We start from the raw sequence: 24,084 nt of genomic DNA, 5'->3' as shown, positions 1-24,084 counted from the left end.
TCCATCACCTACATCAGGCATTTCTCCCAATGTTATCCCTCCCCAACCTCCTTGACCCCCACTGTCCCTCCCCTAAACCCCTACTCCTCAACAGACCCCAGTGTGTGATGTTCCCCTCCCTGTGCCCATGTGTTCTCATTGTTCATCACCCACCTATGAGTGAGAACATGTGGTGTTTGGTTTTCTGTTCTTGTGTCAGTTGCTGAGAATGATGGTTTCCAGATTCATCCCTGTCCCTATAAATGAAACAAACTCATCATTTTTTATGGCTGCATAGTATTCCATGGTGGTTATGTGCCACATTTCTTTGTCCAGTCTATCATTGATGGGCATTTGGGTTGGTTCCAGGTCTTTGCTATTGTAAACAGTGCCACAATGAACATACGTGTGCACGTGTCTTTATAATAAAATGATTTATAATCCTTTGGGTATATACCCAGTAATGGGATTGCTGGGCTAAATGGAATTTCTATTTCTAGGTCCTTGAGGAATCGCCACACCGTCTTTCACAATGGTTGAACTAATTAACACTCCCACCAACCGTGTAAAAGTGTTCCTATTTCTCCACATCCTCTCCAGCATCTGTTGTCTCCAGATTTTTTAGTGATAGCCATTCTAACTGGCATGAACTGTCATCTCAATATAGTTTTGATTTGCATTTTTCTAATGACCAGTGATCATGAGCATTTTTTCGTATGTTTTTTGACCTCATATATGTCTTCTTTTGAAAAGTGTCTGTTCATATCCTTTGCCCACTTTTGAATAGGTTTGTTTGTTTTTCTCATAATCTGCTTTAGTTCTTTGTGGATTCTGGATATTAGCCCTTTGTCTGATGGGTGCAAGTGTCCAGGAATTTATCCATTTCTTCCAGGTTTACTGGTTGATGTGCATAGAGTTGTGTGTAGTAATCTCTGATGATAGTTTGTATTTCTGTGGAATCGGTGGTGATATCCCCTTTATCATTTTTTATTACATCTCTTTGATTCTTTCTTTTCTTTTTTATTAATCTGGCTAGCGGTCTATTTTGTTGATTTTTAACAAAGCCCAGCTCCTGGATTTATTGATTTTCTGAAGGTTTTTTTGTGTCTCTATCTCCTTCAGTTCTGCTCTGATCTTAGTAGTTATTTCTTGTCTTCTGCTAGCTTTTGAGTTTTTTTGATCTTGCTCCTCTGGCTCTTTCAATTCTGATGATAGGGTATCAATTTTAGATGTTCCCTCACTTCACATGTGGGCATTTATTCCTATAAATTTTCCTCTAGACACTGCTTTAAATGTGTCCCAGAGATTCTGGGACATTGTGTCTTCATTCCATTGGCTTTGAAGAACATCTTTATTTCTACCTTGATTTAATTGTTTATCCAGTGGTCTTTCAAGAGCAAGTTGTTCAGTTTCCATGTAGTTGTGCAGAGACCCCATCTTTAAAAAAAAAACAAACAAAAAAAAGAAAAACACAAGAGTTCTTAGTAATGAAATTGACATGGTTGATGATAAAGAAAGGGAGAATACAAAGTGATTCAGTTTTGAGGCTGGATGGCAGTTTAGTTGACACAGATTTGGCTCCTTGAATTTTCAGACAGCCAGACAATTCTCTGAAAGCATTTGCAGTGCTGGAGGACCACAGAACTAGAGGGTAGTAACATAGCAGGAGTTTTCTGGCTTGTGTATAATCATCAAGTTAATTTGATGAGGTGAGCTATTAAATAAGAGATAGGGAGACTACACACCTGATGAGTGGCTTTTATCTAAGTGACATTTCCAGTGTTGATCAATGTGTTTCTCTGCTATAAGAACAGCAGCACCAAACCACTGGATCTAGTTTTCTGCCTTGTTTGGTGATGGTGTTTTTTCAAGCCATGTCATGGGACTGGTAGGGACTAGAGTTCTTTAGTCATGGAGATTTCTATTATGAAGATGTATAAACTTTTCAATCATCTTGCAGAAAAGTAGATATCACTATTAGGACAATTTGTACTGCTCCATCATAGCCTGACTAGCACCATTTCTGAAGGTACCTTACAAACCTATTACTGTTATTGTAGAAATGCAAGGTTTGACTGTGTGTGTGTGTGCATATGTGTGTGTGTGTGTGTGTGTGTGTATCTCACACACACTGTTAAAGAGACAGAGACAGGATGTAGTGAAGGGGCCTGAACTGAGGATTTCCTCCAGGATTTTCCCAGCCTGCTGTGAGGCTTTGTCCTGGTTGTCTGACTTTGGGCAAATCTTTTGGTTTCTCTATACCTGTTTTCCCATCTGTGAATTAACATTTGGGCTAGAGGCTGCTTATAATCTATGCCCTTCCCCGCCCCGTTCCAGCATTCTATTGTTATATTCTATTTAACTTTTGCTAGGAAAAAGTGGTAACTCCTATACCTTCAGTGTGCATAATACATTGATGTAACTATATTAAATTGATAACATTAGTAAAAGTTACTTTGCTTGCCATTCAGAAACACACTTTTCCCCATCATTGGAAAATAAATAAACCTGAATAGATTATTTGTGTAATATTCCCTTCATACCTCTTTTATCTTGGGAGTTTCATGTGTAGAAAATAAATGTAACTTTTTTCAAAAGGAATAAAACTCCAGAGTTTAAGCTGACTGTTTTATTGCCTCTGCTATCTGGAGGCAAAAGAATTTTTTAAAAATTTTATGGAAAAATGATGTCTTTTATTCAATAGGTTAATATGGGCACCAAATTTTCCATGGTGGGAATGGGGTGGTTAGGTTGGGCTGCAGAGTTGAAGGAATACAGTGCAAAGAGAACCAAGTAAAAGGGAAAAGGGTACTAATCAAGTCCATGTTTCTTTTAGGGGGGAAAAAGACACAGTTGCTCTTATGACTCTAAAATTAATAAATAAAGAATTGTTTAATTATTTAGCTACATTCTCCTTGTAAGTGATGAGAGTGAAGGGAACTGAATAATCTATTTAAATTACACTGTCACCCTGCACTTTTGGGGGCCTTGGCTACTTCATCTCACCCTGGAAAGTTTACTTTCTGCATTGGCATCAGTCCACTCCTGAGGATCACATTGTCCTTGATGGTAGTAGTACACTTCAGGGGTAGGCAGTGAGTGTGGGGTGACGCGGGATAGAGGGAGACTTGAGATACCTGTGTGTACCCTCCCAGACTCCATCAGGGAAGCACATGCCTTCCCCTGTAATATATTGTACGCTGTAATTCTAGGGCAAAATCACAACTCCTTTGGTTACTTTTGAGACCTGTGCTTTTGAGCCAAAGTCGGACTGTTCCGCAAGATTCCCTACCCAGAGTTTAAAGCTTGCTCTGATCTATCCCCAGTTCCCTGCAATCTTTTGTTCCATTGCTTGGTTCTGTAGCCTTCAGTTACAGGATGCAGGTGCAATTTTGCTAGCAGCTAAATCTGGTCCCTTGATAACTACCAAAGGCAGTGGCTTCCAACAGGGGCCATAATTGGCCTTGGGCATGCTGTGTGGTCAGACTGCTAATTACTGCATCTGATATTTGCCACAAATGCCCAGGAATGAAGATATTCTAGCCTAACATTCTTTTTCTGCCTCTCATGTGAATTTGAAGTTGCTCGTAGCCTGTATAAAGAAGAACAAGTGAGTTGCCTGCTATTAAGCTGGTTGCAGTTCCTCCCTGGTCTCACCTTCCTTTCGTAGCCTGTATAAAGAAGAACAAGTGAGTTGCCTGCTATTAAGCTGGTTGCAGTTCCTCCCTGGTCTCACCTTCCTTTCGTAGCCTGTATAAAGAAGAACAAGTGAGTTGCCTGCTATTAAGCTGGTTGCAGTTCCTCCCTGGTCTCACCTTCCTTATCTGATAAATGAGAGTTGTCTGAGGTCATTGTCAACTCTGACACACCAAGATATCACAATATCCACATTTTATTACTGTTTTCCTCTCAGGTTCCTGCTCAAATCCTATCCACTGCAAGAGACCTCTGTGGTCAGACTACCCTGCCCCCATAAACATTAATTTCTTTGTGATACTGTCTCCTCTTGTGTCCTATGGTAACCCTTACCACAGCCTGCTTTGTATTTTAGGCCTTGGATCTGTGTCTGTCTCCCTGACTAGACTGTTAACTCCTGGGTGTCAGGGCTGCTCATGTCTTATTTATCTTTTCATTTCTCATAGTGCTTTCTGCATTGCAGGCAGGCACTCAGGAAGTGTCTGAGTCAAACAGAACTCCTCACTTACAGTCCTAAAGAAACAATATGTAATCAAGTCCTTAGGAATACAACAGGTAGAATCTCAGTTCCTATTAACCTCTTTAGATGCTTAGCAATTGAAGAGGTCATTAGTTTCTTCTCCCAGACCAAAGTTAATTAAAAGGACAGCTGGCTCCAAGAATTCTAGTTCCCTAATGCATTTTTAAAGTTCTTTGGCAAACAAGGTTATTTCAATTCCTGCCAGATTAATGACCCTACAGAGAAGCAGCCTATACAAATATTCTAGAGATGGCAAGTCTTGGGCTCCATTGAGAACAGAGACCAATCTGTGCTCTTTTTCTGCCCTGTTGGGGCAGGAAATTCAAAATGGTGTCATTTAGTTTATTCATCAAGTGTTTATTGAACTCGCAGGATGTTCATGGTACGGCAGGACATACCAAGCTGAAGAGAACACAGCCACTGCTATTAAGAAGCCTGGGATTTTATAGGTTCTAAGAATTCACTTAGATGACTCTAATGTGAGGCTGAGTTTAATAAGTGCCATTAGCAAATGAGAAAATACCTGTATAGGGTTCAGAGAAGAGAAAGCTCCCATCCGACAGAAAAAATTCAGAAAAGCTTCTTGGACAATGTAGATTTTGAGAATGGCATTGAAGGATAAACAAGATTTTAGTAGATAGAGGAACTTCATGAACAAAGGTAAAGAAATAGGAAACCCTGGAGCATAGCTGTAAGAGTCCAGTTTATTCAGAGTAGAGATTACCTATGTAGTTATGAGAAATAGGAGGGGAGGTGGGGAGGGCTCAGGCTGTGGAGAATATTGGATTCCAAATGTGTGGCTTGCCTTGGAATCTGTAGGCATTAGGGTGCTAGGAAGAGATTTTGATCAAGGGAGTGAATATTTTAAACCAGGGGTTGGCAAACTATGGCGGGTGGCCCAAATTTGAATTGCCATAAAGTTTTATTGGAGCGCAGTATGGCCTATTCATGTATGTATTGTCTATGGCTGCTTTTGGACCACATGAGACAGTTGAGTAGTTATGACAGAAACATCTGTCCAAATGGCCTGCAAAGCTTTTACCATTTACTCTCTGACCTTTTTACAAAAAAAAATTTGCAGCCCCCTGATATAAACATCATTCATTCATATAAACATTTATTCATTTATCCTTGATTAATTTAACAAACATTCAGCATTTGCAAAATGTTAGCGATATGTTCTGGTATTCTTTTGCCTGTTATTTAAAGTGGTGTGTTTATTCCTAGAATCATTAAGAAAATTTATATTTTATATAATTTGTCATTTGACATGCAGCTTCTTCAAATGGTATGGGAAATGTTCCTTTTTCTAACACTCTTGGCTAATTGTGTTAAGGCTGAAGCTCCTATATAAAATAATGTTTATATCAATGATGCAGGTACAAGGTCAAGTTCCTATATTGTCAATTAAAGACAGAGAGGTCAATTATACTGTATACATAAATGTTAACTTGGCCTCTTTATCAATAATTGCTTGCCTTACCTTTCATAAGATAAGACGGCAACATCAGGGAAGAGTGTGGGCAGGCCTTCCCACACCCTATCCCCACCATCACCTCTACCACTGCTCCTGTTCCTGTGGCGTTCGGCTATGGAGCATAAAAGTTTTCCTATTATGACTATATTAGTTTGTTAGGGCTGCCAAGACAAATACCACAGACTGGGGCTTAAACATAGAAATTAATTTTCTTGCAGTTTTGGAGGCTGGTGATCTGAGATCAATGTGTGGGCAGGGCTGGTTTCTTCTGAGGCTTCACTCCTTTTCTTGTAAATGACCAACTTCTCCATGTGTCTTCACATGGTCTTTCCTCTGTGCATCTCTTTTGAGTCAGCTCTTTTCACAAGGACCCCAGTCAGATTGGATTAGGACACACCCATATGACTGTATTTTGCCTTAATTACTCCTTTAAAGGTTCTATTTCCAAATACAGATATATCCTGAAGTACTAGGGGTTGGACTTAGACATATAGATTTGGCACAGGTAACAGAATTTAGCCCAAAACAATAAACAATTTGTAGAACATGTGTTTTATTTTTATATTTGAATTTAATTTAAATTATATCTCTTTATGAGAACCTCTCACATTTTAAGAACCACACTTATCTTAGTCCCATTTATGAGCAAAAAATTGTGACACTGTGGCTATGAAACAGAGAGCAAGCAGTCCACATATATATCATGCTAGGGCTTCCATCTGTTTACCACCATCCTCTATCCAGCAGAGGGAGATCTCCAATCTCCTCACATCAGTGCTGTTGAATTCATCTTTCTAAAGGTCAACTCATCATGTCTCTTCTACTATGGTGGACGTTTTAAGGGAAGTGACTGTGTTTGATTTACTTATAAACCTTAGGAGCCTAGCTCATTGCCTGGTGCAGAGCAGATATTCAGTAAATGTTTATGGAAATGAAAGTGAGATGCCAATACATAAAGCTGGTGCTATTTCAGTTAATAACTTTCATAATAAATGATCTCCAAAGGTAGTCATGCAAAGCAGTAACTATTTTCTTATTCACAGGTTCTGTGGGTCAGAAATTCCAGCAAGGCACAAAGAAGATGCTTTACATTTACTGCACATACCCAGAACTATGGCTGAAAAGATTTGAAAGGTTGCAATGACTTGACGGCTAGAATTTTTTCTCACATACCTTGCAGCTGGTCAAGGCTGCCTCAGCAATAGCAGCTGGAGCACCTGTGTGCAGGCTTTCTATGTGGCAGTCCGCATAGCTGCAGGGTCATTAGACTTCTTTGCATCTGTCTTAGGGCTCCAACCATGACTATTCCAATGAACAGAGCAGAAGCTGCATCACATTTTATTACCCAGCCTCAGACATAGCACCGCATAATAACCTATTGTATAGGCTCTTACAGCATATTATACTGATCAAGGTTTCACAGGCCTGCCCAAATCCAAGAAGAAAAGAATTAGGTTCCTTCACTTGATGAGGAGTGGTACTCATACCTGTTATGTGAAAAGTGTGGGATGGAAGTTATTGTTGTGGCTCTCTCTGGAGAATAAAAGCTGCCATTAAAAAAATCAAACCAACCCAATCAATAGATATTATACAGAATTATTTTTGGTCATGGAGTGTCAAAGAGGCTTGAAGATGAATACTATTATTCATCTGATGCCAACAGAGAAATGGTTAAAAAACTCTCCTTAGTCTTATCCAGGCATTAAAAAAGCTATTTACAATGATGTGTAATAACATGGAAATGTCAGTTACATTACTGTTTAAGCTAGATTAGAGGAAGCAGCTTGATGTATGGCCACCGTCAGGCTTCCTATTAATTCCCTTCCTAAATCAAACTATTCTACCCAGAATTATAGGCCATCCTCTTCCAGCAGGCTTTCTTCAGAGAGTGTGATATAGGCAAATAGACCCCAGAGAAAGGCCACTGTGTGATGAAGTTATTAACCCATTAATTTTACTCAAATGGATATATGAACCAGTGGAACAGATGTCAGATTCACAATCTCCACAATCATATATATTACCCTTTCTGCCTCAGAGATGTAGAGTGATGCTCGAAGTTTTTCTCCTGTATTCTCCCCTGTCAGGAAGAACTTCTCTCTTAAGAGAAGTATGAGTGGTGTGAATATGTTCCTCAACCAACATTTATATAATAGGTGAAAAACAGCATTACAAAAATATGTGATTATAACTATATACACACATAACACACACACACACTTAAACCTTATGTATAGAAAAAAAGAGACTGAAAGAAAATATGCCAAAATAAATAATGCTACTTATCCTTTGGTTGTGGGATTATGGATATCTTTTTCTTTTCTCTATATTTTAGTATTTATTGAATAGTAATTAACATGAATTACCCTTTAATGAAAAAACTGGGCTTACTAAAAGTTAAAAAAAATAATTAAATTATTTATCTACAAATGATTCATTACAGATCAGTGGACACTTCCTAATACCTCTTTTGGAATAAGCTGTGCCATAGGATTACAAGGTTTAATAAAGCACTTTGAGAAGAAACATTCTAAGAACAGATTTCTCTTTCTGGAAACTGGAAAAAAAAAGTCAAAATCTAAAACTTAACCAGTTCATGAAGAAGTGAAAGATGGTAATATAAACCAAAAATAAAATTCTAAGGCCCATCCAACCATTTAAATGGACCCCTCCTCTCAGCCAAGGGCATTCCAAAGTTAACCTGAAAAACTTGTTCAGGCCTTAATAGAAGCAGGTGTGAACATTCCTCATTATACCTTCCTCTCTTTCAGAACTAAGGGAAATAACAACCAGCATTAATATCAATGCAGATCCTGAGTCTGATAAGAAACATTGACAGGCTATTGTCTCTGATGCCTGATACATGGAGGCTTCATCTGCATGATAAAACCTAGATCTCCACAACACTTTATTGTAATCTAGACAGTCCTTTCTATTGGTAATAATTCTTTCAACCAATTGCCAACCAGAAAACGTTAAAACCTACCTATGAACCAGACCTCTGCTCCTTTGAGTTGTCCTGCCCTTCCAGATCAAACCAGTATAAATCTTACTTGTATTTTATTGATGTCTCATGTCTCCTTACATGTATAAAACTAGGCTATACCCAAACCACCTTGGGCACATGTTCTCAGGATCTCCTGAGGCCTGTGTCATGGGTCATTGGTCATTCATATTTGGCTGAGAATAAATCTTTTCAAATATTTTACAGAATTTGACTCTTTTTGTGGACAGCAATAAAAATATCAGTTCTAAACATAAATATATTTCAAATGTTATTTATTACCAGAAGGATTATGCTAATATGGCAACATAAATTGTCTTCAGGTCATGGACTTATATGAGTACTTCTTGTTATCTTATGAACACTTTGCTGTATTTTCAGTTGTATGAATTACGTTAATAATCTGAAAAAAGAGAGACAGAGGGAGTTCAAGAGCTGGTAAGTCAGTGAAACTAACAGACATGTCAAATCAGGGTATTGACTTGACTTAGGCTTGGGAAGCTTCATTTTTGCTAGCAAGGTAAGGACATTTCTTCCAGAAGAAGAGGGGCATTGACAATTTTTTCTCAGCTTTGAGCTTTCTTCTAGCCTGGATTTTGGCTCAACCATCTAGAGCTTCTTGAAAGTGGGTGACAGTCATTGTCCACAAAGGCATAAAGCAAGGTTCAACAGCAGATGCCTGTGGAATGCAGACAGTGGGCCTGAACAATGAATTCAGCCCACTCGTGTTTTCTTTGGCATGGATAGTAGGAGACTTAGAATAAAAACCTAGAATTTTGGCTACTAAAAAATGTGAAAACATTTGGTATTCATTCCAGTATGGACACCAGATACCAGAAGTGGGTTGTAGCTGCCCTTGGTACCTATTATTTCCCCAACACTGGTATAGAGTTGTGTTAACAATTCATTGTCACACCTGTACAGCTCCTTTGAATAGAAGAAAATGCCAGGTCACAAGGACCTAGTGTTTCAAGAAAGGAATTTTCTTGAGGAAGAGGTGAGAAGTTAAGAAGTGCCTGATATGCAAGCATTGGTCTGCTTATTCATTTAGGTCATCTGCCTGGGCTGGTAGTCATTTGAAGTGGTGACCTTGCTGGGGACTTAAGAGAGTAGTACTGAGAGTCTCACTGGGGGTCACAGAGTGCAAAGGAAATGGATCTCACAGCCTAGGACCAGTCTGTGTGAGTCTGAGGGGAGGGTGCAATTTTAAGAATAACATGCACTATCTGACATCCTCCCAGAAGTTCTAAGGGGATCTTTACCCTGGTAAAAATCTGAATCAAAGAGGCTTGGTTAAATAATGGTTTCCATTACAGAGCCCAAATCTCAGTGTCTTAAGGCAGTGGGTTTTATTTCTTCCTTACACTACGTGCATGTCCATTGTGTGTGAGCCAGGAGCTCTGCTTCATGGCATTATCACTCTAGCCCTTCAGCCAACAAAGTAGACACCACCTGGAGCATTGCCAGTAGCTGTAGTATAGCAAAAGAGCCATGGCACACCGCTCACTGGCTCTTCAAACTTGTGTTCAGAAACAGTATACGTTATTTCTACTCACATTTTGTTGGACAAAGCAAGTCACAGGGCCATGCCTAACTACAAAGATTATACTTTTTATACTTAAATCATGCCCAGATGTCAGAGTTGGAAATGTTTGGTAGATGGCTCTAAGGACTACAATATAAACTTCTAGAATCTCTCTTAATTTATTGGTCCTATAGAAGGAATTTGAATCAGTCTACCTTGAATTGACCTCATACTAACTTGACTGTTCATGTTAGCTATATTAGGGTTCTCCAGAAAACAGAGTCAATAGGAGAGAGAGAGAGGTGTGTATGTATGTGTGTGTGTGTGTGTGTGTGTGTGTGTGTGTATGTATATATGACATAATAAATCTCTTTATATGTGTGTATATTCTATATACATCACTAACTCAGCATACTTGACTGGTTTGTTTTTTCCTAAGGGAATGCATCAGTATTGTTCCCTGAAAGATTTTAATGGCTACTCAAAGGTATTCAAACAGACATTTTAGTCTTTCAGGGGAATTTTAGCTACTGAAAAGTCACATCTGTTGTCCACAAAATTTACACTGCTTTTTATTTTTAAAGTACCTCCATATGATTTGTCTTTGTGGAGAAAAGAAGGTTGTTTATTAAAAATTTTTATACAGATACTTCCATGTTTGTATTGCCCCAAAATGTGACCTGCAGCTTGGAGTTGTCTGGTCTGACTGGACATTTATTTACTTTTATTGAAGAGGGGTGGGGTGGTAAGAAATATTTCTGTATTTTAATAGAAATGTCTATATCCCAGCCCTTTGGGAGGCTGAAGTGGGCACATGATTTGAGGCCAGGAGTTTGAAACTAGTCTGGCCAACATGGAGAAACCCCGTCTCTACTAGAATTACAAAAATTAGCTGGGCATTAATTTTTTAATCTAGTTAGAAATTAGATTACATGCCTGCAATCCCAGCTACTTGAGGGGATGGGGCATAAGAATCACTTGAACCTGGGATGCAGAAGTTGCAGTGAGCCAAGATCACACCACTACACTCCTGCATGACACAGTAAGACTGTCTCAAAAAAAAAAAAAAAAAAGACACATGTTGGGGGAAATAAATGCTAGAAAAGCTCTATATTGTTAATCTATGATTTGAAGTTTTTAAAAATTTTCATCAAGAAATTCAAAACCTTTTTGTGGGTCTGTTTATGTTTTAGCCTGTTAAATAGGAAAAATGAAAAATATTGTTGGAATTTCTTTCTTACAAGTGCCTTCTGTTCTAAAATATATAGTGACATAATTGTTTGCTCTCTCCAAGTCAGGATCCACGAAAGACCCCAGGCTCAGGGCTTAGAAAGGCAAGATCACAGCTCAGTTTAGTTGGTCATCTCATAATACAAGAAGGATATGGTCTGAATTGTACTTACCAGTGGATTTCTAATGTCTAATTTTGTGTAAGTGTAAACTGTTTGGATTAAGAGTAGAAATAAAGATAGCCTCAGCAAAAGAGAAGGTAGAATCAACTGTCTCTGAGAAAATGAAATATAACCCCGAATGCCACAAACTGTCTTCCAAAAGTCCAAGGCTGTTCTCAGCCTTGCCTTCTGTGGGACCATCCTTCAGTGGCCTTTATGCAGGACAGCTGGCACTTTATTTCCCCCAGAGAAAAGCAATTCCATTCTCCCCAGGTGGCAGGAGGCTTCATTTCTTCTTGTACCAGTACATGCCTTGTTTTCATCTAAGGATCACTGAATGGTTTGCAAAGAATGAAGAAATACTTGTAGATAACAGAAAGCATGTTACCCCATTTTACAGATAGAGAAGCCAAGAAAGAAAAAAAGCAAATGAACGAAAAGCCATTTTTCAAGCATAGCAGGTGATATTTTCAGTCAGAAGACAGAAATTATGGCTGTAGTTCTAATGGAGTGATCAGATTAAATTACTATTCATAGGCACATTTTATTGGCGTCTTCAAAATTAGACCTGCAATTAAAACATAATTATACTTTGCTCTTTAGAGGTACCTTTCACCCAGGGAACAGAAAGTGCTTTACAGACATTAATTAAGCAGCACAACACCCTATGAGGAAGGTGGAATTATCCTACTCTTAGATATGGTTTCATTGAAACTGAAGAATTTAGTAATTTATCTATGATCGCCATGGGAAGTGTCATTCAGTATTCCATACGGCTGAAGTCTTTCTGTGGTCTTATCCTTCATTTGGAGTCTTTTAAATGCCTTGATAACCTTTGATGAAAAGTATTTTCAACAACTTGTTATCAGCATTTTGTGTTTTTTTAATTTTTTAATCTGTGCTTTTGTGAATCTTCTTCATTATGTGTCTATTGTAAATTTTAAGTCAGAGCTTAAACATAGGGAACTTTTTGATATTTGTATTCATTACAGTCCTCTAAATATCTTAAGATCTCAATGTTATCTTTTAAATTTTTTATTGAACTATATTAAAGTAATACAGTAAAGTGCACAAATCACAAATAGAAGGCCTGATACATATTCAAAAAGTGAACACTCCTGTGTACCAGCACAGAGCATGACAGGCACCTAGAACCCTTTCATCCCGTGTCCCCACTTCCAGTCAGTGCTCTCTCAAAGGTAACCACTAGTCTGCATTCTAGTTTTGCCTGTTTGTTACTTTAGATACATGGAATTACACTCTAGATAGTGGTTTTCATATCCTTTCATTGAGCATTGTTTATGAGATTCATTCATGTTGTTGTCTGCAGTTAGACTAAGTTCATTCTCATTGCTATAGAGTAGTCGATCCCTTAAATATTTCACAACTTTTTTCTTCTGTAGATGAACAACTGGGTTGTTTCCAATTTGGGGCAATTTAAGTATCGTTTTTAATGGTATGTTGCTACACACACTCTTCATCAATTAGGTTTTAATAAATCAAGGGTATCCTTTTCACATGCATTGTCATTAAAACCAATGTCTCAATTGTTCGTTGAGAAAAATGAATGAAGAGTAATAAGAGGTTACTAGACGTCATTTATGGTTCTAATAAAGAGGACTGAGAATCTTAAGAACCTGTTTCCCAATTGCATGTTTGGGAAGAATCCTAACATTTTTCTCTAAACCTCAAAATATCACCTGACTTTATTGGTTGGTTGAACTCACAAAAGGCAGCTCTGAGAAGTGGAAAGAGCACAGGCACCAGGTAGGCATGGGTATGAATTCCAGCTCCAACACCTTCTAGCTGTGTGACCTTGGGCAGCTCAGCCTTACCCAGCTCCACTTTTCACAACCATCAAATGGTCTCAACCCTCAAAGGGTTGTTGAAAGACATGAAACTAAATACATAGCACTAAATAGAAACTCAGTACATAGCATATATTATAGGATATTTTCTGACCCAATTTAACTCGAAATCCTACTGGATTATAGTTTGGATTATTAAAAATATTTATTTGAAAAATTCACTGAATATCTGTACAGTAAGTGTAGAAATATTTATATTCGAAGAGACCCCCAATAGTAAAGGGACCTCCAATAGTGTTTTCCTTATTTCTTTTTGAGATATTTTAATGATGAGTATACAGTGGTCAATTAATTCAATTTTGGCCTCTCTGAAAGAGTTTATCATAGATGGAATAAAAAAGCAGATCAACTATCATTACAGACAGGCTCCTTAAACCATTTGACTTAAAGTATGGTTTAGCTTAGAAAATTGTTGGTTTAAAGCTCAGAATTCTGTCTAAGTTGAAGATTGGGCAGGAAATTGCTGTGAGACTTTCCATTTATTGGATGTTACATCAAGAGCTTCATCCTAAATGACGTTTTAGAGATGATAATGATTGGAGTGAACTGAATAGGAGGGGTGGATATTCTTTTGCTCGATTCTCATGGGACTACTTACCAATTAACTATGTTTCCCATATTCCTGAATTGACATCTCAAAGTAATTTGTCTAAATCCGTGATCCCTTTATCACCATCTTTTCCTGTTCTGCCTTTGCCTATCTCAGGAAATGGCATACAATTGCTCAGGCTGGTGAACAACACTCAGGCCTAAGCATTCTTGACTCTTTATTTTTCCCATATCCAATCTATCCAAAAATTTCTGCCAATTCTAAATATTGTGTGAATCCACCTGTTTCTCCCCATCCCATTGCCACTATCATACTTGGGTCCACCAATATTGTTCACTGGATCACTTCAGGAGCCTTTGACCTGATCTCCTAGCATCTGTTTTTGCCCTTTTACAATTCTACCAGGGTGTTGTAGCTGAAAGTTTAGAATCTTCTAAAACAACAAATCAGATCTATTTTGTTCTGCTTAGGACCCTTCAATGGTTTCACATTGAATTTGAGGTAAAGTCTATCATCCTTAACTGAACCTTAATAATGACCCTTTTTCTCTTTTGTTTCTCTGCCTTGATGGTTTCATGCTTTAGCCACTCAGACCTCCTTGCTGGTCCTTGAGTGCGTATGTCTTTTTATCACACAATTTTCTCTTTACCTTCTCTTCCCTAACAAACTCCTCCTAATTCTTCAAGTCTCAGATTTAACATATATATATATATATATATATATATATATNGCTCTTGCTGCCCAGACTGGAGTGCAATGGTGCAATCTCGGCTCACTGCAACCTCCGCCTCCCAGGTTCAAGCAATTCTTCTGCTCTGCCTCCTGAGTGGCTGAGATTACAGGCATGCACTACCATGTCCAGCTAATTTTTTGTATTTTTAGTAGAGATGGGGTTTCTCCATGTCGGTCAGGCTGGTCTCGAACTCCCGACCTCAGGTGACCCACCCGCCTCGGCCTCCCAAAGTACTGGGATTACAGGCAAGGTTTAACCTATTTCTTCAGGAAAACATGATCGCATGAGCTCATGCGTTGAATAGTTGGGTTTTACCACTGTATCCTCTCATTGCATCATCTCCTTGTATTTATAATACTGTTCATACTTCACATTTTACATTTAATGATTACTTTCCCTAGTAGTCTGTAAGCTTTATGGGAGCAGTGCTTTTGTCTCTTTCGTTAACTTATATATCTCTATTACTAAGTGATCAATAAATATTGTTGACTGATTGAATCATATATTTCTACAGTATAGGATTAAGTTAACATATCTCCAAAAGAAACAGTGGACAAATTTTATCTCTTGAGAAATGCTAAAATAGTATTTTAAAATAGTGATGTCAGTGAAGGAAATTGTACATTGTTTGTAAAACTAAGGATGACAAGCCTCTCAAAAGAGACTATAAAAGTTTCATGCTGATACTTATTTATACCATTTTCTTGATTTATTTTGTTATCAATAAATAGAGCTTAACTTCACAATATAATTTAAGAAAAAGCAACAAGAAAATACAATATATGTGGTCTTTGATAACTTAGTAATGACATGCAGCAGAAAAATATACCCAAAGGAACTCCTTTTCCAGACTACCTGTTCTAACCTCGTAGTGACTTTTCTTCTTTATATATTGAGCAGTTGCAAGATGAGCGCTTTTGCTCATCTGCTACATCAGCTGTGTGCAATGTTTGTTCCTTATAGTAGTGCACAGGAACCACTTCATTTAGAATCTCCAGGGTTTTTAGTACAAGTGCAGATTCCTGCTCCCATCAAACATTTAGTGAATTAAAATCTCTCAGGGATGAGGACTAGGAAACCACGTTTTTAACAAGAATCCAACGTTTGAAAGTTGTCAGCTTAGTGCCTGATCTTTACAGGTATAGGACCTTACAACAGGCAAAATGATGTTAACTTTGGGGAATACAGAATTACAACGTTTTCATGCCTTCATCTGTAAGGTCACAGTGTCAGCTGTAACCTTGGAATAAGCTTGCATCTCTGGCATGGTAGGAGTCATAGAAATAATGCTAAAAGGACCTTGAAAGATCATTTGGTTAAACTTTGAGCTTCAGACATATTTATACCCAAACCACAGATGACTGCTAATGGTCTGTTTCCTTACTGAAGATGTTTGAGGACAGAAAACCCATTAATATATCTGGATTTTATCACTGAGACAGTCAGATAATCCCAGGTGATCTTCTTTCAAGTCAACTAAAACCTTTGGGCTTTACATAGGATCTCTTTCTTTTGCTTGGTACTTAGTAAACATGGAGGACAACTAACACAGTCATGATCTAAAAATACTTATGTGTAGACGTCCTATCCTCTCTCAGGGCTGATGCCAAACAGTACTTCCAAACTCACACTCCCTGAATTGGAAGAAACCTTAGACACTACTTAAATTGAACTTTCTCATTTTACAGATAACTAAACAAATACACACATTAGCATCATTCAGTTATAAATCGGATAGATTTGTAGGTATAGTTCAACACCCCAAATTAATTTTTATCCTGGGTTATATTTTTTCCATGGTACAGTTGGAAAGCATCTGGTTCAAATTCTTCTCTACCGCTTACTGCCAGTATGATTTCAACACATGATTGGATACACTTGAGCTTCATTTTATCATGTGGTAGATGAAGATAAAATCTATTTGGTACAACTGTATTGAGAATAAAATGAGATATAGCACAGTGCTCAGAACATAACAGGTGCTCAGTTGAAAAATGCATGTGTTTGTTGTTGGTACAATTTTTTTGGAAGGCAGTTTGGCAACATATATCAAAATGTAAGATATGCATTCCCTCTGACTTGGCAATTTCACTTATTGTAAACCACGTTACACATGCAAAGTTTAGAAGCCACCTACAGAGTAGCTCACTATTAGTCACATGTGGGACAGAACTTATTTACTCAAGGAAGAACACAGAGGAAAGTCTTGATATAACCCAAATATTGTAGAACAGTGATACTGTCCTTTGACAACCTTCTAGAAGAATTTAGCTGCATCTAATTTAGTCATAAGAAGAAAAGTAATAATGATAAATAGTGAGAGGTAGGTAATAGTTTATTTAATGCATATGATGTGCCAATCCTAAGCTTATTAATTTCTGCAGTAACTCTTTGATGCAAGTATAATATTAAACATATTTTAATGAAGCAACTTGTGCATCTTGTGGGGAACAGTGGAGTGGCAGGGATTGTTGTAATTAGTGATTGAACAGATGTTGGTTTGATTCTGCAGCCAAGTTGTCAAATCTGTAACTCTATTCTGTGGAGATTTAAAATAAATATGTTTGTGCCAACGCCCGATCCCAGATTTTCTGAGCTAAAAAGGTGAAAGACAAGCAGGGTTGAGAACAGCTGTCATAACTATGAGCTTCCTGTCTGTCTGTGCCCTTATTGTGGCTTGTTTATTAAAAAGATAGTCAGCCCTCCACATTCATAGGTTCTTTATTCATCAAGTCAACCAATGGCAAATTGAAAATTTGCCACGTGCCGTCTACTATACTGAAGCCACAGAAATGAAGTCATGCATAGACATTGTATAAGGCATTATCCGTAATGTTGAGATGATTTAAAGTGTGTGGAAGGGCTGGACACGGTGGCTCACTTCTGTAATCCCAGCACTTTGGGAAGCTGAGGCAGGCGGATTACATGAGACCCAAAGTTTGAGACTAGCCTGGCCAACATGGTGAAACTCCATCTCTACTAAAAATACAAAAATTAGCCAGGTGTGCACATCTATAATCCCAGCTCCTCAGGCAGCTGAGGCACAAGAATCACTTGAACCTGGGAGGTGGAGGTTGCAGTGAGCTGAGATTATACCACCACACTCCAGCCTGGGTGACAGAGCATGACTCTGTTTCAATCAATCAATCAATCAAGTATATAAAGATGTACATAGGTTATATGCAAATACTATGCCATTTTATATAATGGACTTGAGGGTCCATGGGTTTTGGTATCTGCAAGGGGTCTTGGAACCAGTTCCCCATGAATAGCAAGAGAGTAGTCTACACCATTATAGACATGATCACCATCAGTTATTCTTGCTCTATTTTCACCCATCAAATACAGCATCTTCGAATTGCCTCAGAGAGTGAGGTCCCCATGTGAAAGACCTTGATGAAGAAACCTAATTAAGTACAAATGCACTTGAATATTTGTTTTACTTACTAATGATTGGGTATAGGTTTTCTTCTTTCTCCTCTTCAAGAAAGCTGGGGTTTTGAGGCAGCCACAGACTGCAATATAAATGCAAGGAGGAAGGGAGGGAAAATCTTGGAAAACTCAAAGGCCTGACATTTCCCAGACATGTCATAATCTGCTTTTGACCTTGCTCCAAAAGGCATGGTTTCCATAACAGAATGTGCGTAACGTAATGTGACCCTATTGGCGCAGTTCTGCATTAGGCTTCAGCCTTTCCTTTCTTACCACCTGGGACTGCATTTGTTGGTTCTGCCTTGCTGACTTCTAAGAGAGGATCTGGTGCCTGGACCCTGCAGTCTCCTTATACTACCTGTCTTCATGGCAGCTCCAAGTCTCAATGCTGCTTCCTTCTCTACCATCAGATTGTGTGGATATAATGTGTGCCCCAGGTTATATGTGTAGTTTACAAGCGTTCATGAATTATATCTTTCTCCTTCTAACCAGTTCTGCCTGGTAAGGAGTCAGGGACCTAGAATAGTTTCGCTTTACATTTGGTAGCAGAAAGATTGAGCAAGATTTGGGAGGTGAAAGAATCACCCACAGCAGCATGGGGATGCTCATGGAGCTAGACAGAACTCAACTCTAAGCTTTTCCAATCTTTCAGGCATGATTACCTCCCTGTTTGCCTTGCAGGCAGTCTCACTTCACATGTATCTTCTGACCTGAGCTTCCCTCCTGAAACAGACAACAAGGTTGGAAGTGGGGTCAGTCGTCTGGGTGACTTGGCAGTGGCTTCCATTAGGACTGCGTCTTTCTCTATAATGATGAAATTTAATCTCACAGTTTAAATGCTTGTTCCAAAATATTTCGAAATGTGAAATACATATGAGCCAAATGACAAAAATGTTTTTTTAAAAAACAAAAACATGGGCTTCCTGTCACCCACCACACTAGCTGTTTCAGTGTCTGTTCAGTCAGTACATTATTCTTTCTGATCTTCATTTCTGATGAGATCCAGATGGTCTAAAAGTCAGTCTTTTCTGCGGGAGAGAAATTCTCTGTGAAGTTAAAAGTGAATAGCCGTCATGTTCAGATGGTGTGGATAGGAATTAAGTGGAATGACACAAGGATTGTCTGTATTCAATTAATAGTAATTGATATTTAAATAATTACAGCGACTATATATTCACCTTGGAGTTAGGCTTTATCATTAATGTTCTTAACCCTTAAATGGAAACTATATCTTCCTCTTTAAATTATAGGATACTTGTAAAAGCTAAAATTGCTAATATTAACATTTCTTCCTATTTCCCCTAAATCTTTTAGAATTAAAATATTGTTTTGACGGGTTTGAAGACATTTTGTAGGAAGCCTACCACAGGTGGATTCTGAGGGCTTGAAATGGATCACATTGTTAATTATGGTGTTTAAGGTTTATTCTGTTTTCTTTTAAATGTAACCTTAAAATGGCTAATTAATAATAATTTATAATGATAATTTTTGTTTGTCATCGCTTATCACATTTTTAAAAGAAAATAATGATTTTCATTTTTAAAATGAAAATATCAATGTTAGCCTCTATCTGTTCAGCGTCTATCCTGTGCTAAGCACTATAATAGACACTTTCATGTATTATTTTATTTAGTTTTTTTAGAACCTATAAGATGGAACATAATTATCCATATTTTATAGATGCGAAGGTAGAAGCTGAGAGAGTTTCAGTAATTTTCCTAAAGCTACACAAATTGTGAGGGTGGAAGCCCAGGAAAGTTGGACTCCAAATCCAGGCTCTTTCCACTTTGCTGCATAGTTTACCAGATTAAAAAATTTCCATAGACTATGTTCATATGCAGCGAATGAAAGGTAAGAAACTTTCTTACACCAGTTGCTCCTTAACTGCTGGAAGCCAAATGGAAATAGGCGCTGCTGCACTTCCCCTTCCCATACACAGATACGTTCACACCATGTTCTAGAGGGGGATCCCCAACCCCCGGCCATGGACTAGTCCTTGGCCCATGAGGAACCATGCCACACAGCAGAAGGTGAACAGCAGGCGAGCGAGCATTCCCACCTGAGCTCTGTCTCCTGTCAGATCAGTGGCAGCATTAGATCCTCATAGAAGCATGAACCCTGTTGTGAACTGCACATGCGAGGGATCTAGGCTGCACGCTCCTTTTGAGAATCTAATGCCTATTGATCTGTCACTGTCTCCCATCACCTCCAGATGGGACCGTCTAGTTGCAGACAAACAAGCTCACGACTCCTACTGATTCTACATTATGATGAGTTGTATAATTATTTCATTATATATTTCAATGTAATAATAATAGAAATAAAGTGCACAATATTGGTAGTGCATTTGAATCATCCAGAAACCAACTCCCCACCCCCAACCCCAGGGAAAAATTGTCTTCCATGAAACCAGTCCCTGGTGCCAAAAAAGGTTGGGGACCACAGTTCTACAGAACAGGTATTGAATAAAATGATAGAAGGCCTTTTATTTTTTTTAATTTTACTGAGCTCCTGTACCATGCCCCAAAGACCAAACCAAAATGGAGTCACTCATGCTAAGTGCTATATGACTAAACTGAAATTTCAAGGAAGAAGGAAAATCCTTCAACAGACTAGTTTTTCCTAAAAACAGGAGATTCACAGTAAACAGTTAGAAATGGCCCAGTTAACCTGAGCCAGCAAAGTATGGATGTCCTCTCTACTTTAACCCTTATAAGAAAGTAACCTGCTGTTAACCAGTCCACTTTTACTATTAGTCTGTTTCTTTGTTCGTGCTTAAACTGTCTTATAAAAACCAACTGTTCTGCCATGCTCCATGGAGCCCTAACATTTTTATGGATGAAGTGTTGCCCAATTCATGAATCATTAATAAAAACCAATTAGATCTTTAATCTCAGTTTGTTGAAATTTTATCTTGATATAGGTTAGTAGTTGTTGATTTTCTTAGTGGCTAGGGTTTGGGGAGAGTACCTTTCATAATTGTCTATTGTATGACAGATACTTAGAAACTGAATTTCAGAAATGCACTTAGGAAAATTGTAATATCAGGATTTGAAAAATACTGTTGGGGGAAGAAAACTGCAAAATGGATGTTGTCGTGTAAGAACTAACTATGAATGTCTCTAAAGACCTAACAACTTGCACTTTCCCTTTGCTCTCTTCCCTTCTCCTTCTCTCCTCTTTTCTCCCTCTCTCCTGTTTTTATTTCTCACTCCAACTCTATAGCTTTCTCAATATAAATAATTTTCTAACTCGCCAGAAGGGTTTTTTTTTTTTTTAATATGGAACGCTTCATGAATTTGCGTGTCATCCTTGCGCAGGGGCCATGCTAATCTTCTCTGTATCGTTCCAATTTTAGTATATGTGCTGCCGAAGCGAGCACGCCAGAAGGATTTAATGCACTCCACCGGTATGAGAACTCATGACTGCAGGGAAAGGAGGTAGCCCTGGGCAGCAACACAGAGTTTGCAGTTGCTTCCTGGATCCTTGCTGCAGTACTCACAGTGTGGTCTATGAACCAGCAGCATTTGTCATTATGTGGAAGCCAGTTACAAATGCAGAATCTCAGACCCCACCTTAGACCTAACAAAATTAGAGCTTGCCTTTTCACAAGACCCTCAAGGAATTTACATGCATTTTAAGTTTGTAAATTACTTAATTTACTGAGTCTAATGGGTCTTTCCCTCCAGAGAAGAATCACTACTTTAAAGGGAGAGAGGATTTCTCTGATGACATTGGTTCCAGGGTCCTTCTACAGTTTTCTGTGGTTAGAACTAGGGCTGGTCTGTGAGTGGGGAGACTTGTGTTACTACAGGTAATAGAATAGGACTGACAACACACAAGTAAAGTGTCTGATGCGGATTCTGGTTACCATTGTACTACCATAAGGTAGCTCCTCTGGGGTCTGGGCTTTTGTGGCAGTCATGTCTTTAATTCCCCATCAATAGATACACACACATACACATGCACATGTACATGCTATCATACACACATGCTCCTGCCTGTGTCAAAAGTAGCCATGTGTGCTATTAAGGGAAAAGGAAGAGAGAAATCCAAATCCTTTATGTGTCTGCTACATGCCAAGCATTGCAGTAGGTGCTTCCACTATAAAACTGGATAAGGTTATTGTGAGCATGCACTCAATTACTAGCCAAACTTCATTAACCAGAACCTCTGCATATTTAATAGATCTATAACTGGTATTTTTAATGATAACCTCATTAAACTAAATGATGAGATCCTAAAAATCTAAGTCATAAAAAGTAATTAAATTATATTAATTAGAACATTCACATTTATGATGTCATCTTAAAAGTCAGTTTCCAAGCAATTTCAAATGCAAAAAATATATTCTAGCCTAAACATTATACATTTAACCCAGTATTAGTGGCTTGAAAGGGACCCTCTTTCCCAAGAGTGGTTTTCTGGAGTTGGAAACTGTGCTCTGTGCTCTGAGTACTGTAATTTAAACAGTTGTTCCCTTACCAATCTCTAGGAAGCCTATCTTGTACAGCACTTCTTTCTTTCATAACAAGTAGAAGTTTCCCAGAACTTACCATCTACAAGGACCAGCATTCCTAGCATGGGATTGAGTAATTCTCATCCTCTAGTCCTTTTACTGCTCTGACTGGCTGGGTGATTTGGGGCTGTCACTGAAATCCCTTTGGGTCTCAATTTTGCCTTCTGTAAAATGTTAAAGTGGTGGGTTTGACTGGGCTCTAACTTTCTTTTCATCTCACACATATATTCTGGAGCATGTGGACAGAATATTTTAAAATAGAATATGTCAAAGATTTAAATGGATTCAACTGGGTCTTCCCACATGCTTCCAGCACTTCCATGCACCCAGAGTCTTCATTTCCTATACCCCTTCTCTTAGAGGCTTGGCTTGCATTAGACATCAGCTTAGCTACTGGGCAGGAGCAAAACAGCCAGCTGGTGATGAGGTACTAATTGGTGATCACTGAATAAAGAATCTTGTTCTCCTGATGACACCATGGCTTCATACACAGATCTGAGTCTTTGTAGTCAATGAATAGGTGGTGCATTTAACATATATTTTTGCTTTTAGAATGCTTACCATATATTCAGGTTATAGTGTGTTCTAATTATTTGAAAATTATAAATCCATTGATGTTATAGGAGGTAACTCTCTGCAGTACCAAAGTTTTGATTGGTGACATATGCAAGAGAAAGAACATAATCTTTGAAGTTAGGATTTGTGTTTAGATAGCACCCCTTACTAGGTGGACAGCTCTGGTCATGATCATTAAATTCTCTGAAACACAGATTCCCAATCTCTTAAGTGGGGGTAATGACATTTATTTTGTAGAGTTATGATAGGGATTCAGCATAATATATACTATGCTTCTGTTATATAGAAGCTGTTGTTTGCAATTAAAACCATGGTTCTCAAGCATGGGTTTGTGAGCCAGTGTGATCTTTGGTATCATCTTCACCATTCCAATAGTGTAAAATAATTGCAGGGTAGGTAGTTTTTCACAAATTTAAATTTGTATTGTGTTTCGTTTTACAAAATGATATTGAGAGTAGCAATTATTGTTTTTAACTTATTTAGCAAAAAAAGGTAGTTTTTAAGACAGCTACCCATATTTTGCTTATCTAATTTGTGTGATGTATGAATCCAAAATAATAAGACTCATTGTATTAAAACATCTTAATCATAGTGAATATTAAGGTCTACTGAATCAGATGATTTTTCACAATGGAATCATTTTAATGAGGGCAATAGAATTCCATAGCTACTTCATGCTACAGTCAGTTACTGTCTCCCGATTTCCTATTATACCTGTCATCAGGATAACAGTCCACACTCGCGCACGCGCGCGCGCGTGTGTGTGTGTGTGTGTGTGTGTGTGTGTGTGTGTGTGTTGTTAGCACCAGTGCTC

At 38.3% G+C, this 24,084-nt stretch overlaps 1 protein-coding gene and 1 non-coding gene across 3 annotated transcripts in view; one reads left to right on the top strand and one right to left on the bottom strand.

Moving 5' to 3' along the window:
* RASGEF1B (RasGEF domain family member 1B) overlaps positions 1 to 24,084 on the top strand; it is a 634,161-nt gene that overhangs the window by 370,374 nt on the left and 239,703 nt on the right. The window lies entirely within an intron of this gene.
* LOC119471573 lies at positions 21,451 to 21,557 on the bottom strand. Its single transcript, XR_005200642.1, has one exon. It is a non-coding gene; the product is annotated as a U6 spliceosomal RNA (small nuclear RNA).

Source organism: Cebus imitator, unplaced genomic scaffold, assembly GCF_001604975.1.
Source record: "Cebus imitator isolate Cc_AM_T3 unplaced genomic scaffold, Cebus_imitator-1.0 Scaffold64, whole genome shotgun sequence".
NCBI lineage: Eukaryota > Metazoa > Chordata > Mammalia > Primates > Cebidae > Cebus > Cebus imitator.
The sequence above is the reverse complement of the archived record's forward strand: the minus strand, read 5'-3'. Positions and strand labels throughout refer to the sequence as shown.